This window comes from Protomyctophum parallelum (assembly GCF_964188405.1).
Source record: "Protomyctophum parallelum genome assembly, chromosome: 5".
NCBI lineage: Eukaryota > Metazoa > Chordata > Actinopteri > Myctophiformes > Myctophidae > Protomyctophum > Protomyctophum parallelum.
This window is the reverse complement of record NC_139702.1, coordinates 2237640-2249713: the sequence shown is the minus strand read 5'-3', so window position 1 is coordinate 2249713 and position 12074 is coordinate 2237640. Positions and strand designations below refer to the sequence as shown.

The following is a 12074-nucleotide window of genomic DNA, read 5'->3' as shown; positions in this document are numbered from 1 at the left end:
AACTATCAGGCTATTGTTCAGATGCAGCTGGGCTCCACTGCCACTATGCCGTGATTTAGACAGACTAGAGCCCTGAGTGAAATGCTATCCCAATGGCTTCTATTCAAATCTGCACATCTACGCTAGGCTTGTGATGTCTAAATGATCTTAATGATCTCTCTTGTATGTATGCCTATAAAGTAGTATTCCATGATTAGCCAATTCAGCTGGTCTACCAGCAGTTCCAGTGGATGTGTCAGGTCCCTCTGGGGTATATTTATATGCTGGTGAAATACTTAACTCTTGAGTGTACAAAGCTAACCAAAATAAATGAACACATCATGTTACTCTTTAGTTTACAGCCAATGCCACGATGATACCACAGCCGTGGAATCACTGGAATATAACATGGGACCACCACCAAGCTCCATGTTATTTTCTCAATTACTTGTTGTCAAAATCCAAAGCAGTAATCAACTATATAGGCTGCAGTAATACATATGTGTGTATAAGCTCTGGCTTTCTCCCCCGTCTATAAGCTTACTTGAATGATTTATTCAGCCGCCAAACCCTCATTATTTTTGCATGTCATCTCCTCCCAGACAAATGTGAGTTGACGGCCCTGCAGCTTCTTTGTGTTTTTCATTCAGTCAGTGGCACATACATCAGCCCAGGGGATAGCCCTAGTTACATGTTAACCCATTCTGACCTGAGATCAGATTCATACGAGGTTTCCGCCGGACACACACTGGTCTGATGAACCCATTCTGACCTGAGATCAGATTCTAAAAATGTCAGTCGTTCTTCGATTTTTTTCAAAAATAGCAGACCTACAAGCTCGTATCGCGCCACTCGGTGGCGCGATATGAGCTTGTAGATCTGCTATTTTTAAATAGCTAAAGCATAACATGATGCTGACACCAAAATGGGTGCCCGGACAGAATGGATTAACTCACCTATACAGACTCCCACAGACTGAATCATTCCCATTCTGTATGCAGTGGATGGACGCTGGGCCCTTCCCAGACAAAGCGCACTTTCATCTCATCTCTATTCAAAAGCTATAGTCAAAAACCTACACAGTTTGCACTGCAGCTCACTGAATCTTATTTTCGTTTTCCCACGGGGGTTACGCCTGTGGTTCCTGGCCGCTGATCACAGGGGTCAAGTATTGATTGGAGCCCCAGCCACCCATATGGCTAAGGATGCTAATATCAGATTGGTGGTTTAAAGCCAACCTTGGTTGGGGAGATAATAAATAATGTTGAGTAGCTTCTGGTAAGATGCATGTCGGGGGTAATTATTGGTACGGGGAAATTAGTCTGTTCTCAAGGGAGTGATAATGTTGCTTGATTCCCCCTGACTCCAGAACATTCTGATTGTTCTGTTGATCCCCCTGACTCCAGAACATTCTGATTGTTCTGTTTGATCCCCCCTGACTCCAGAACATTCTGATTGTTCTGTTGCACTGTGGAAATAATGAGTGAGTGGTACAATCCTTCATGTTAAAATTCTATCTGAGCGTGTACAAATGTAACCAAATGGACCATTTGGTTACATTTGACAGGATCACTGATGCTCTGTAAGGGGTGGGGTGGAGTAGGAAGAGGGGGTTACCATTGGGGCTTTCTGCAAGTGATGTTGGACCACAGCCCAAATCAGCCCAAGGCCAGCATCAGGATGAGACACATTATAAGCAGGGCAAGAAGAGGCGTTTGTATTAAGGGTGCTGCTGGTACTGTGCAATGTAATGGCCATGGATTTGAAATTGAATCTTGAGAGGCAAAGCACTCTCTTTGCTGAAACGATGCGTGGATGGGAGAGAGACCCATAGGGGGAAAAATGTAGAAAGAAAGAAAGAAAGAGTGGGCTTTTGGAGCAACAAGGATGAGAATTGAGTGTTATCCAGTCATTCCTTTTGAAAGTGTGTGTGCGTGCGCGGCTGCGCACGTGCGTGTACTCCAGAGACCCACCTGAGCCCTGCATCTGAAGCCCAGTACTTTTGCCAGATTAGATTTGTAGTACATTCATATGATATCTCTCTCTCTCTTTCTCTCTCTCTCTCTCTCTCTCTCGCTCATCTCACACACTCTTGCTCTCCCTTCTCATGCGTCTCACCTCTTTCCTTCACACTACCTAAAGCTGTATTTGTAGTTCGTTGTACGTCGGAGAATAAATTAGGCTTCATCGTACATTTTATTGTTTTGTTACTGAGCACCGCACCCCTTGGTCATTCTCTAGTTCTTTCTTGCTGCATCTCTGTCTCTCGTTTCTCTCTCTCTCACACACACACACACACACACACACACACACACACACACACACTTACTTTACAGTCCGCTTGCTCTTTTCAGTGCCTTGCGACTCAAATTGCAAGACAGACACAAATGGCTTTTCTGGCACAGTGAGGCCGCTCGTTAGTATTGCCAGAGGTGAAAGCGGGACAGAGAGTGGAGCAGAGTCCTCTGTCTCTCTTCCTGTCCCATGTCAGCGTCCTGTTTTTGCACAATCTCCTGGTGAAAGATGACCTACTTCACCTCAGGCAGCCCAACCTTTCACTACAGGGTGGGACACTGCTCACCGCTCATGTGAAAAAAGGACACAATTCATTAGATGGCATTGCAATTGTGAGCAGTGTGGTTTTTTTTCTCCTTTATGTGCAGTCCTGCTGTCCGTAGGGCAGTCTGTTGGGGGACACTGATGGGATAGGGAGTGGTGGGAGTGTGCCAGCCCCAGAGTAAAGGGCCTTGCAAACGTGAAGCGAGGAATGCAGGCGGCGTTGTTGTTGCCTGGATCAACACAGGTCTCCTCCAGGTCTGTTGAAGAGGAGGCGCAACAACAACGCAAGCGTAAAAAAAAAAAAAGAAGCTAAACAGAATCCAGCTCTGGTGAGTCGCGGGCGTGTGCACGAAACGAGCACGCGTGCAACAAATTCATGGGACGGCGCTCATGTAAATACGCCTGCGTTGTCGCTCCGCGCGTTTTATCGCTCCCCGTTTGCAAAGTGCGAATTTGAAAATAATGAGTCACAATGACGTGTGGGATTTGAGATTTGTCTCTTGGATTTACTTGATATTGATCGATTTGATCACATCATGCAACACATGCATATGCGTGCATATGCGTGTCCGCGCACACACACACACACACACACACAGCCTACGTGACCAGTCCACAAAATCTTAGAACTGATACTGAGATATTAGATACTCAAACCACAAATCTGATTATTTTTCTTTTTTAATATACAAACATTTCCACATAATTATGCAAGTAATTGCTTTACTTCCCAAGCCATCACATTTATAAAATGTCTTCCATGGTGTTGTTCTATCTAGTCCTGATATAAAATAATGAAATTCCATCATGGAGACATTATTTATTTGGCCCAAGGCCAGTGTAAATTATTCCACTATCTCGACGGTGTTGGGTTTAGCAGCAATGCATACAGCATTATTCCACTGCAAGTGGACAGACTGCAAGTCCTGTGCCAGAATAACCCATTCTGACCGGGCACCCATTTTGGTGTCGGCATCATGTTATGCTTTACCTATTGAAAAATAGCAGATCTACAAGCTCATATCGCGCCACCGAGTGGCGCGATACGAGCTTGTAGGTCTGCTATTTTTGAAAAAAATCGAAGAACGACTGACATTTTTAGAATCTGATCTCGGGTCAGAATGGGTTAAATCAGACCAGTGTGTGTCCGGTGGAAACCTCGTATGAATCTGATCTCAGGTCAGAATGGAATAATGTTCAGGAGCCCCAATACTCGCCAACCAATCACAGTTGATAATGGAGTGGAGTGGAACTGTAGATATGGGTCAGCTGGGGATTTGGAACAAAGTCTGTTTATTTATTTGCTAAAGATTAGTATTTTGATCACAGTTTCTGAATGAATCCCTTAGTTTCACCCCTTAATTTTCCGGTGTTCTGATTTTCTGATGCTTTGTTCCCTAATGACTGCCATTTTCCATATCCTATATTTGTCATGTAACCACTTTCAACCTGACATCTGTTTTTACAAACATGAATTAGCAGCTCTGACAACAACTATTTTTGCTATTCATTGTACAAGGAAGGAAGTATACAATGCCTAATTGGTTAAGGGTCCAGGATGTGTTGGTCCCTACAGCTCCCCCTAGAGGTGAGATTAAGACTAACGGCCTGCTGCTGCTGGGAATAAAGCTATGTTACACACACCTCTGCTCTGGCATCTGTCAGGAGTACACACACACACACACACACACACACACACACAGCTCCAAGTGTGGGAGAGAGCAAGGCACACACAGAGACACTCACACTGCACTTTCTCAAAAAATTAAATCCTCATTCTCTGTTTCTCTTGCTGTGTCTCCCTTTCTCTCTCGCTCTCGGTGTCTCTCTCGCTCCCATCAGCGTGACATTCACCCCTCTGCCCACGCACGTTAGAGATCCTCTGCCCACGCACGTTAGAGATCCTCTGCCCACGCACGTTAGAGATCCTCTACCCACGCACGTTAGAGATCCTCTGCCCACGCACGTTAGAGATCCTCTACCCACGCACGTTAGAGATCCTCTGCCCACGCACGTTAGAGATCCTCTGTGTGTGTGTGTGTGTGTGTGTGTGTGTGTGTGTGCGCGCGTCTTCCTCCACTGCTTGTTCTGATTGTTCAGAGTCCTCATTAGATGGGAGGCCCGAAATTGTCCAAAGTTCCACTGCCATTCACCTATTGCGTCCGGCAGCACAGCTAAAAATACTCTCCTCCAGCGTGACACAAGACGAGCAGTGTTTCTCCTGCTCTAGTTTGAACTGGAAGGAAGCTCGCATACAGTCAGACTCACCGTGGTCATGTGGTTAGTGTTTAGGGTACGCATACAGTCAGACTCACCGTGGTCATGTGGTTAGTGTTTAGGGTACATACAGTCAGACTCACCGTGGTCATGTGGTTAGTGTTTAGGGTACATACAGTCAGACTCACCGTGGTCATGTGGTTAGTGTTTAGGGTACATACAGTCAGACTCACCGTGGTCATGTGGTTAGTGTTTAGGGTACATACAGTCAGACTCACCGTGGTCATGTGGTTAGTGTTTAGGGTACATACAGTCAGACTCACCGTGGTCATGTGGTTAGTGTTTAGGGTACATACAGTCAGACTCACCGTGGTCATGTGGTTAGTGTTTAGGGTACATACAGTCAGACTCACCGTGGTCATGTGGTTAGTGTTTAGGGTACGCATACAGTCAGACTCACCGTGGTCATGTGGTTTAGTGTTTAGGGTACATACAGTCAGACTCACCGTGGTCATGTGGTTAGTGTTTAGGGTACATACAGTCAGACTCACCGTGGTCATGTGGTTAGTGTTTAGGGTACATACAGTCAGACTCACCGTGGTCATGTGGTTAGTGTTTAGGGTACATACAGTCAGACTCACCGTGGTCATGTGGTTAGTGTTTAGGGTACATACAGTCAGACTCACCGTGGTCATGTGGTTAGTGTTTAGGGTAAGCATACAGTCAGACTCACCGTGGTCATGTGGTTAGTGTTTAGGGTACATACAGTCAGACTCACCGTGGTCATGTGGTTAGTGTTTAGGGTACATACAGTCAGACTCACCGTGGTCATGTGGTTAGTGTTTAGGGTACGCGTGTCAGTCAGACTCACCGTGGTCATGTGGTTAGTGTTTAGGGTACATACAGTCAGACTCACCGTGGTCATGTGGTTAGTGTTTAGGGTACATACAGTCAGACTCACCGTGGTCATGTGGTTAGTGTTTAGGGTACATACAGTCAGACTCACCGTGGTCATGTGGTTAGTGTTTAGGGTACATACAGTCAGACTCACCGTGGTCATGTGGTTAGTGTTTAGGGTACATACAGTCAGACTCACCGTGGTCATGTGGTTAGTGTTTAGGGTACGCATACAGTCAGACTCACCGTGGTCATGTGGTTAGTGTTTAGGGTACGCATACAGTCAGACTCACCGTGGTCATGTGGTTAGTGTTTAGGGTACATACAGTCAGACTCACCGTGGTCATGTGGTTAGTGTTTAGGGTACGCATACAGTCAGACTCACCGTGGTCATGTGGTTAGTGTTTAGGGTACATACAGTCAGACTCACCGTGGTCATGTGGTTAGTGTTTAGGGTACATACAGTCAGACTCACCGTGGTCATGTGGTTAGTGTTTAGGGTACGCATACAGTCAGACTCACCGTGGTCATGTGGTTAGTGTTTAGGGTACGCATACAGTCAGACTCACCGTGGTCATGTGGTTAGTGTTTAGGGTACGCGTGCAATTTGCAAAAAAGTTACATAATGGTGAGCCCTGCAGAGGCACAATATCAGCCCTCAGTGAAAGGATAGGTGTAGGTGTGTGTGCTGTTCTATTTACTGCTCTGTGCTCAGATCTGCTCTAGAGCCTGCCTACTGTATCCGGTCATTTGCACGACAACAACACGCATACGTGCACGTCGTGCACGCACACAAGACCGTTTCTGTATCCTCTCTTTCAGCCCCCCCCCCCCCCCCCCCCTGCGAGTCGCGACCCAGAAGCACATATCTGATACCTTTGTAATTGACATCTGAATGTCAATATAATGAATGAACGTCCAGGCCTTTTGGGCCAGCCCTAAACTGTTATCGTGAAGGTAAAAGAAAAGCTTCTGACCTACAACAAGGGTGTTGCTCGTTTTCAGGCAGACAACGTCAGGCATCAAGCCGAGCATCACCTTTTGTCTGATGATACTTAGTCACTCGGATAACGTACACAGACATGCACACTGGCTCAGGGTCTCTTGAGAGGACAGCCATTGTGAGGAGGATAAAGTATGGATTCTAGTGTGTCAGGGTATGTCTGGCTCGGCTGTATACAGAGAGAGGGGTAGACTGGAGCTTAATAGACTGCTGCTGTTTGTCAGTGAGTGGAATGTCAAGAAATATCTTTTGTCAAATAACTTGGCACCTTCTCCTCACTGCTCCACCCTCGTATGTATGCCTTTTGCATATTCACATTATTGTGTGCTCGCTGCAGCAACAGCGAGCACACTTCATGCTGCACCATTCATCTACTATATTCTCATTTATCCACTATATTCTCACAAAAACAAAAACCCGATTCAAACTGTACCCACAGGTTTGAAATCACTGGTCTACTACTCACTGTCCCCCTCTCCCTTTGGCTGGGTGGAAGTGCTGTGCGCCTGCTTCAAGCCAGTCAGACTGAAAGCCTTACTGTTGGCACATCACCTGCCTTGTTCATGTTCATGTGCACGTACTGTAAATCAGTGGTGGGGTCTTGGAAGACGTTCCAGGGTGTCCGTAGCTAAGCGATATGGTTCATTTGCTGGTTATGGTGGTTCGTGGCCTGTAATGCATGGTAAACCGAGGTCCTCCATGAAATGAAATGGTTTGAGAATCACTGATGTAAATTTCACAGGGATGGTCATTGGTTTGTGCATTTTGTGCAGTGTAAAAAAAAAAAATCACACACATGTGAACTGAGTGGTGCAATTCCCCCCCCCCCGCCCCCCCTCTCTCTCTCTCTCTCTCTCTCTATCTCTCTCTCTCATTAGAGTCACTACCTCTCTCACTCTCTCTCATTAGAGTCACTACCCCTCTCACTGTTTCTGGCGCCCCCTACTGCTATTTTTAAGTCACATACTCATGCTCACACAGACACACAAACAAGTACGAGACAGACACACACACAGACACACAAACACGTACGAGGACATTGCAAGCTGGTTGTAGGAGTGGTTGCACCACTCAAAAAGCATACACACACTTGTTCCCTTCCCCGCACTCTGCCTTTCACAGCAGTTCGACGTGCTCCCCCCTTTTATAAATAACACAGTTGTTCCATTCCCCCCCCCCACCCTGTCATCACTCCTCTCTCTCCCCCTCTCTCCCCCTCTCTCTCTCTCTGTAGCTACTGTGTAGAGGTTCTTGTCACAAGGCCAAGCAGAGTTTACTACCAGGCCAAAATAGAAACTGCCTGTCGTTGAGGAACACTCTCGCTTCTTTCATCATTTCTTTTCCTCTCCCCCCCCCCTCTGTCACCTCACTGTCACCCTACAGCTATGTCCCGCTGTGCCCCGTGCGGGAACCCCTCCAGCAGGGAGAATAGAAAATGGCCCTGACCTGTGCTCGACCCAGCATGTGTGTTTATGTAGGCTACAGTGCCGGGGCGTACCACCACTATACAGTGCAGCTGGATGACGCTAACATAAGGCAGACTTGAGTCATATAATTATTATTATTATGGCCTTAATCATTTGTACCGTTTGTTTTTAGTGGGCCTTCAAGTAGTAGATGGGTTACTTAACATTTGACCACACAGGAGGGGTGTGAGAAATGTTGTGTTCTTCTCTGTGATGGTTGCTTCATGTGACATGAGCAACACACGCCCTTTGTTTCAATATATTTAGTGAAAGAGACTCAGAGAGAGGGTGTAAACTTTGTTGTCCCCAAGGGAGAATTTGCCTTCGGCACTGTGCTCACCGTACTTCACATAATGAAACATCAACATCAAACAAAAACAGAAGAAGGTTTTGACACAACGCTAAACGGTTTGCTTCACATAAAACCATAAGCATCTCAAAACAAGACTCTTGACTAAACACTTTAAATTGACAACACGTCGACTTAAACACTTTCAACGTGGCGTCCCTATTTGAGCTTGTAGATCGGATATTTTCTCTATTCGTGTATAAAGGGCAGATGTTCACCCACTTTAACCCATTAAGACCTTAGAAGAAGTAGGTCTAGAATGGCTTATTGTCGGTATCAGCTGGTAACAGGAGTCTGTCCCTGTTACACTGCGTTAGACCTATGGGAGATGGAGTCTGTCCCTGTTACACTGCGTTGGACCCCTGGGAGATGGAGTCTGTCCCTGTTACACTGCGTTGGACCCCTGGGAGATGGAGTCTGTCCCTGTTACACTGCGTTAGACCTATGGGAGATGGATTGCTGAGGTGGAGCGCCACACGTACCATCAGCTCTCAGTATTTCCCGCACGACTTGCAACACCCAGGCCGTGCTGCTCATAAACACTGCGTTGGCGGTGCCTGGGATCGAACCCATACATTTGTGGTCCAAAGACGAGGGGCTCCATTTTCGTCACCGCTAAGCCCCTTATCCCTAAACTTCTTTGCCTTTTCTTTTTACTTTTTTGCAAAACATTTTTTAATAGATCAAATGGCCAGTCTACAAGCTCACAATGTGTCAATGTAGATTGGCTAGTTGAACTATTCAAAAATGTTTTTCAAAATGGTAAAAAAAAAAGGCAAATAAATTTAGGGATATGAGGTTTAGCGGTGACGAAAATGGAGCCCGAGAACTCTACCGACTGAGCTACCCGGACACATTAAGACCTTAGGATTCTACACATGCCCTCTAAATTGTACGTTTTTGTGCCAAGGACTCCCAAGATGATATTTGGCCATCTGAAAATGTTTTGTGTCAGGGAGTCAGGGACCCCCCCAGATCAGGGAGTCAGGGACCCCCCCAGATCAGGGAGTCAGGGACCCCCCCAGATCAGGGAGTCAGGGACCCCCCCAGATCAGGGAGTCAGGGACCCCCCCAGATCAGGGAGTCAGGGACCCCCCCAGAAGTCAAGATTTGTGGCTGCCTACTGTATCTAAAATCTAAAATGACACGTGATGCTTTGCTAGTTTTAATGGGTTCAAATCATGAAAGCGCTCACGGGCCACCCATCTGATGTTTGAGCCCACCCATCTGATGTTTGAGCCCACCCATCTGATGTTTGAGCCCACCCATCTGATTTTTGGGCCACATGCATTTTCAGAGAACATTATAGGCCTACTTTTTCTTTTTTAAAACAATATATTTATTGATTATTATTTTTTTGACAAGTAGACAATACAACAAAACAATACATAATACAGACAATACAATACAATACAATTACTTAAAATGAAAACCAAACAAAAAACAAAACAATAACATACATATATAAGTACAGTATAATAAATTAATGGCATCAACAACAACAGAGTCCTTATGGCCACAAGACCAAACAGCTGCAGAGAATACAATTAGACAATTTCCACCATTAAATAAGATAAACCATTAACCGTAATATATTGGATAAACCTTCCCCATATCTTATCAAACATCTTCTGTTTATTCTTCAAAGTATAAGTGATTCTTTCCAGAGGAAGACACAATGATAACTCCCTAAACCACTGAGCAATACTGGGTTTGCCTATCTTTTTCCACCATAAGGCTATAGCCCTTTTGGCTTGTAGTAAACATAAATCCAGGAATCTTTGTTCGCTACTCTGAATCTTATGGCCAGGTGGGTAAAGACCTAATAGAAACAGTTTTGGGTCAAGCTCAATATCTATCGACAATATCTTCTGAATCTCCCTCCTCACTTCTTCCCAGAATTCTTTCACTCTTGGACATGCCCACAGACAATGGAAAAGTGTACCTTTGTCTTTACCACATCTGATACAAGTATCTGGAATATCTGCACTAAATGTATTTAATTTCTCTGGAGTGATATAAACCCTCATCAGCCAATTATATTGCAACAGTTTTAGCCGAGTGTTACCCGTCTGGGATTGAGCATTATAGGCCTACTTAAGTTCCTATTTATTGGTATCGCAATGAAAACAACATTTTCAAGGTTTCAAAGAAAAATAAATATACCATGATTTATTTTTGTATATACCGGTATTTTATTATTTGTAATGTTACTACCGTACAGTCGCTCTTTGCCCAGAAAGGGGGGCCCATAGATTGGGAATCGCTGCGTCTTAAGTGGTTAAAAAATAAACCGTAAGAATGTAAGTGCTAAATTGCTTGTGTTGTGTATTTACTGCACATTCATTGCTTTATTGCGCTCAGAGATTTAGCATCAGAGCTCGGCAGCGTGAAGGAGGCTGGAACACCACCGTGGCAAACGGCCTCTCCTTCCTGGTGACAGGGGTTCGTGTTCAGAGAAGAGGGGGGTCTTTTGTTGCTCAGTTTATGACTGTTTATGACAGTTTATGACAACATAATATGAGTTCATACAGGGATATGAACTCATATTATCCCATTCTGACCGGGCACCCATTTTGGTGTCGGCATCATGTCGTGCTTTAGCTATTGAAAAATAGCAGATCTACAAGCTCATATCGCGCCACCGAGTGGCGCGATACGAGCTTGTAGGTCTGCTATTTTTGAAAAATCGAAGAGCGACTGACATTTTTAGAATCTGATCTCAGGTCAGAATGGGTTAATCAGACCCAGTGTGTGTCCAGTGGAAACCTCGTATTAATCTGATCTCAGGTCAGAATGGGTTATTTTCTCCCCTCTGTTACCTTTTATAGCAGTTTTGTGCATGCTGGTAAACATGATACATGCAGGACCACCTTGTTCAGCGTTTAGGCCGAGGTGTGGGTGGCTTTACACGGTGATAAATGCCATGAAGTGAGTGAGAAGATCCTCATGACATCACATCACTGGGGATGCTGTGTGTGCGTGTGTGTGTGTGTGTGTGCGCGTGTGTGTGTGCGTACGTGCGTGTGATTTGTTTTTTTCATGGACAGCCTTCACGCTACACTGAACACAACTTGAGTTGTTACTTTACAAAGATGTCTGGTTACTTAGAAAAACTTATCTCAGAGTGATACTAAACAATCAGTTTTGAGCGATCATCCGTGGCATGCCCTTGGTCCTCCAAGGCTGTTCCTCAGCATTATTCTTGTGGGCTGCCTGCATAGAGTTATATATATACTCTAAGGCTGCCTGTCACAAGGAGAGAGATTTAAAAAACACAGCATGTGTACAAGAACACTGCATCCGCACGCTGTGGTCCAAAGGATTGTGAAAGGAGAGAAGCTTTAGTTTTTTTTGTCCTCCTTGTTTTTTGATTGGTTCTACTAGCATTTGTTTTGAAAGTATATAAAAATATATGTTTTTAAAAAAGTGATATAAATCTAGTCTACTAATTCATACTAACTTTCAAAACAAAATGCTAGTAGAACCAATCAAAAAACAGCTCATTTCCCATTACGTTACTTTATTATAAGTTAGTGATAATACATTACATAATACTATGCAGGATGGGCAATTAACCAAATTAAACCAAATTAACCATTAT

At 44.9% G+C, this 12074-nt stretch overlaps 1 protein-coding gene across 1 annotated transcript in view; it reads left to right on the top strand.

Annotated features, from left to right (window-relative positions):
- The window catches only part of mgat3b (beta-1,4-mannosyl-glycoprotein 4-beta-N-acetylglucosaminyltransferase b), a 76466-nt gene that overhangs the window by 922 nt on the left and 63470 nt on the right, over nucleotides 1–12074 (top strand). The gene's annotated exons all lie outside the window — the stretch shown is intronic.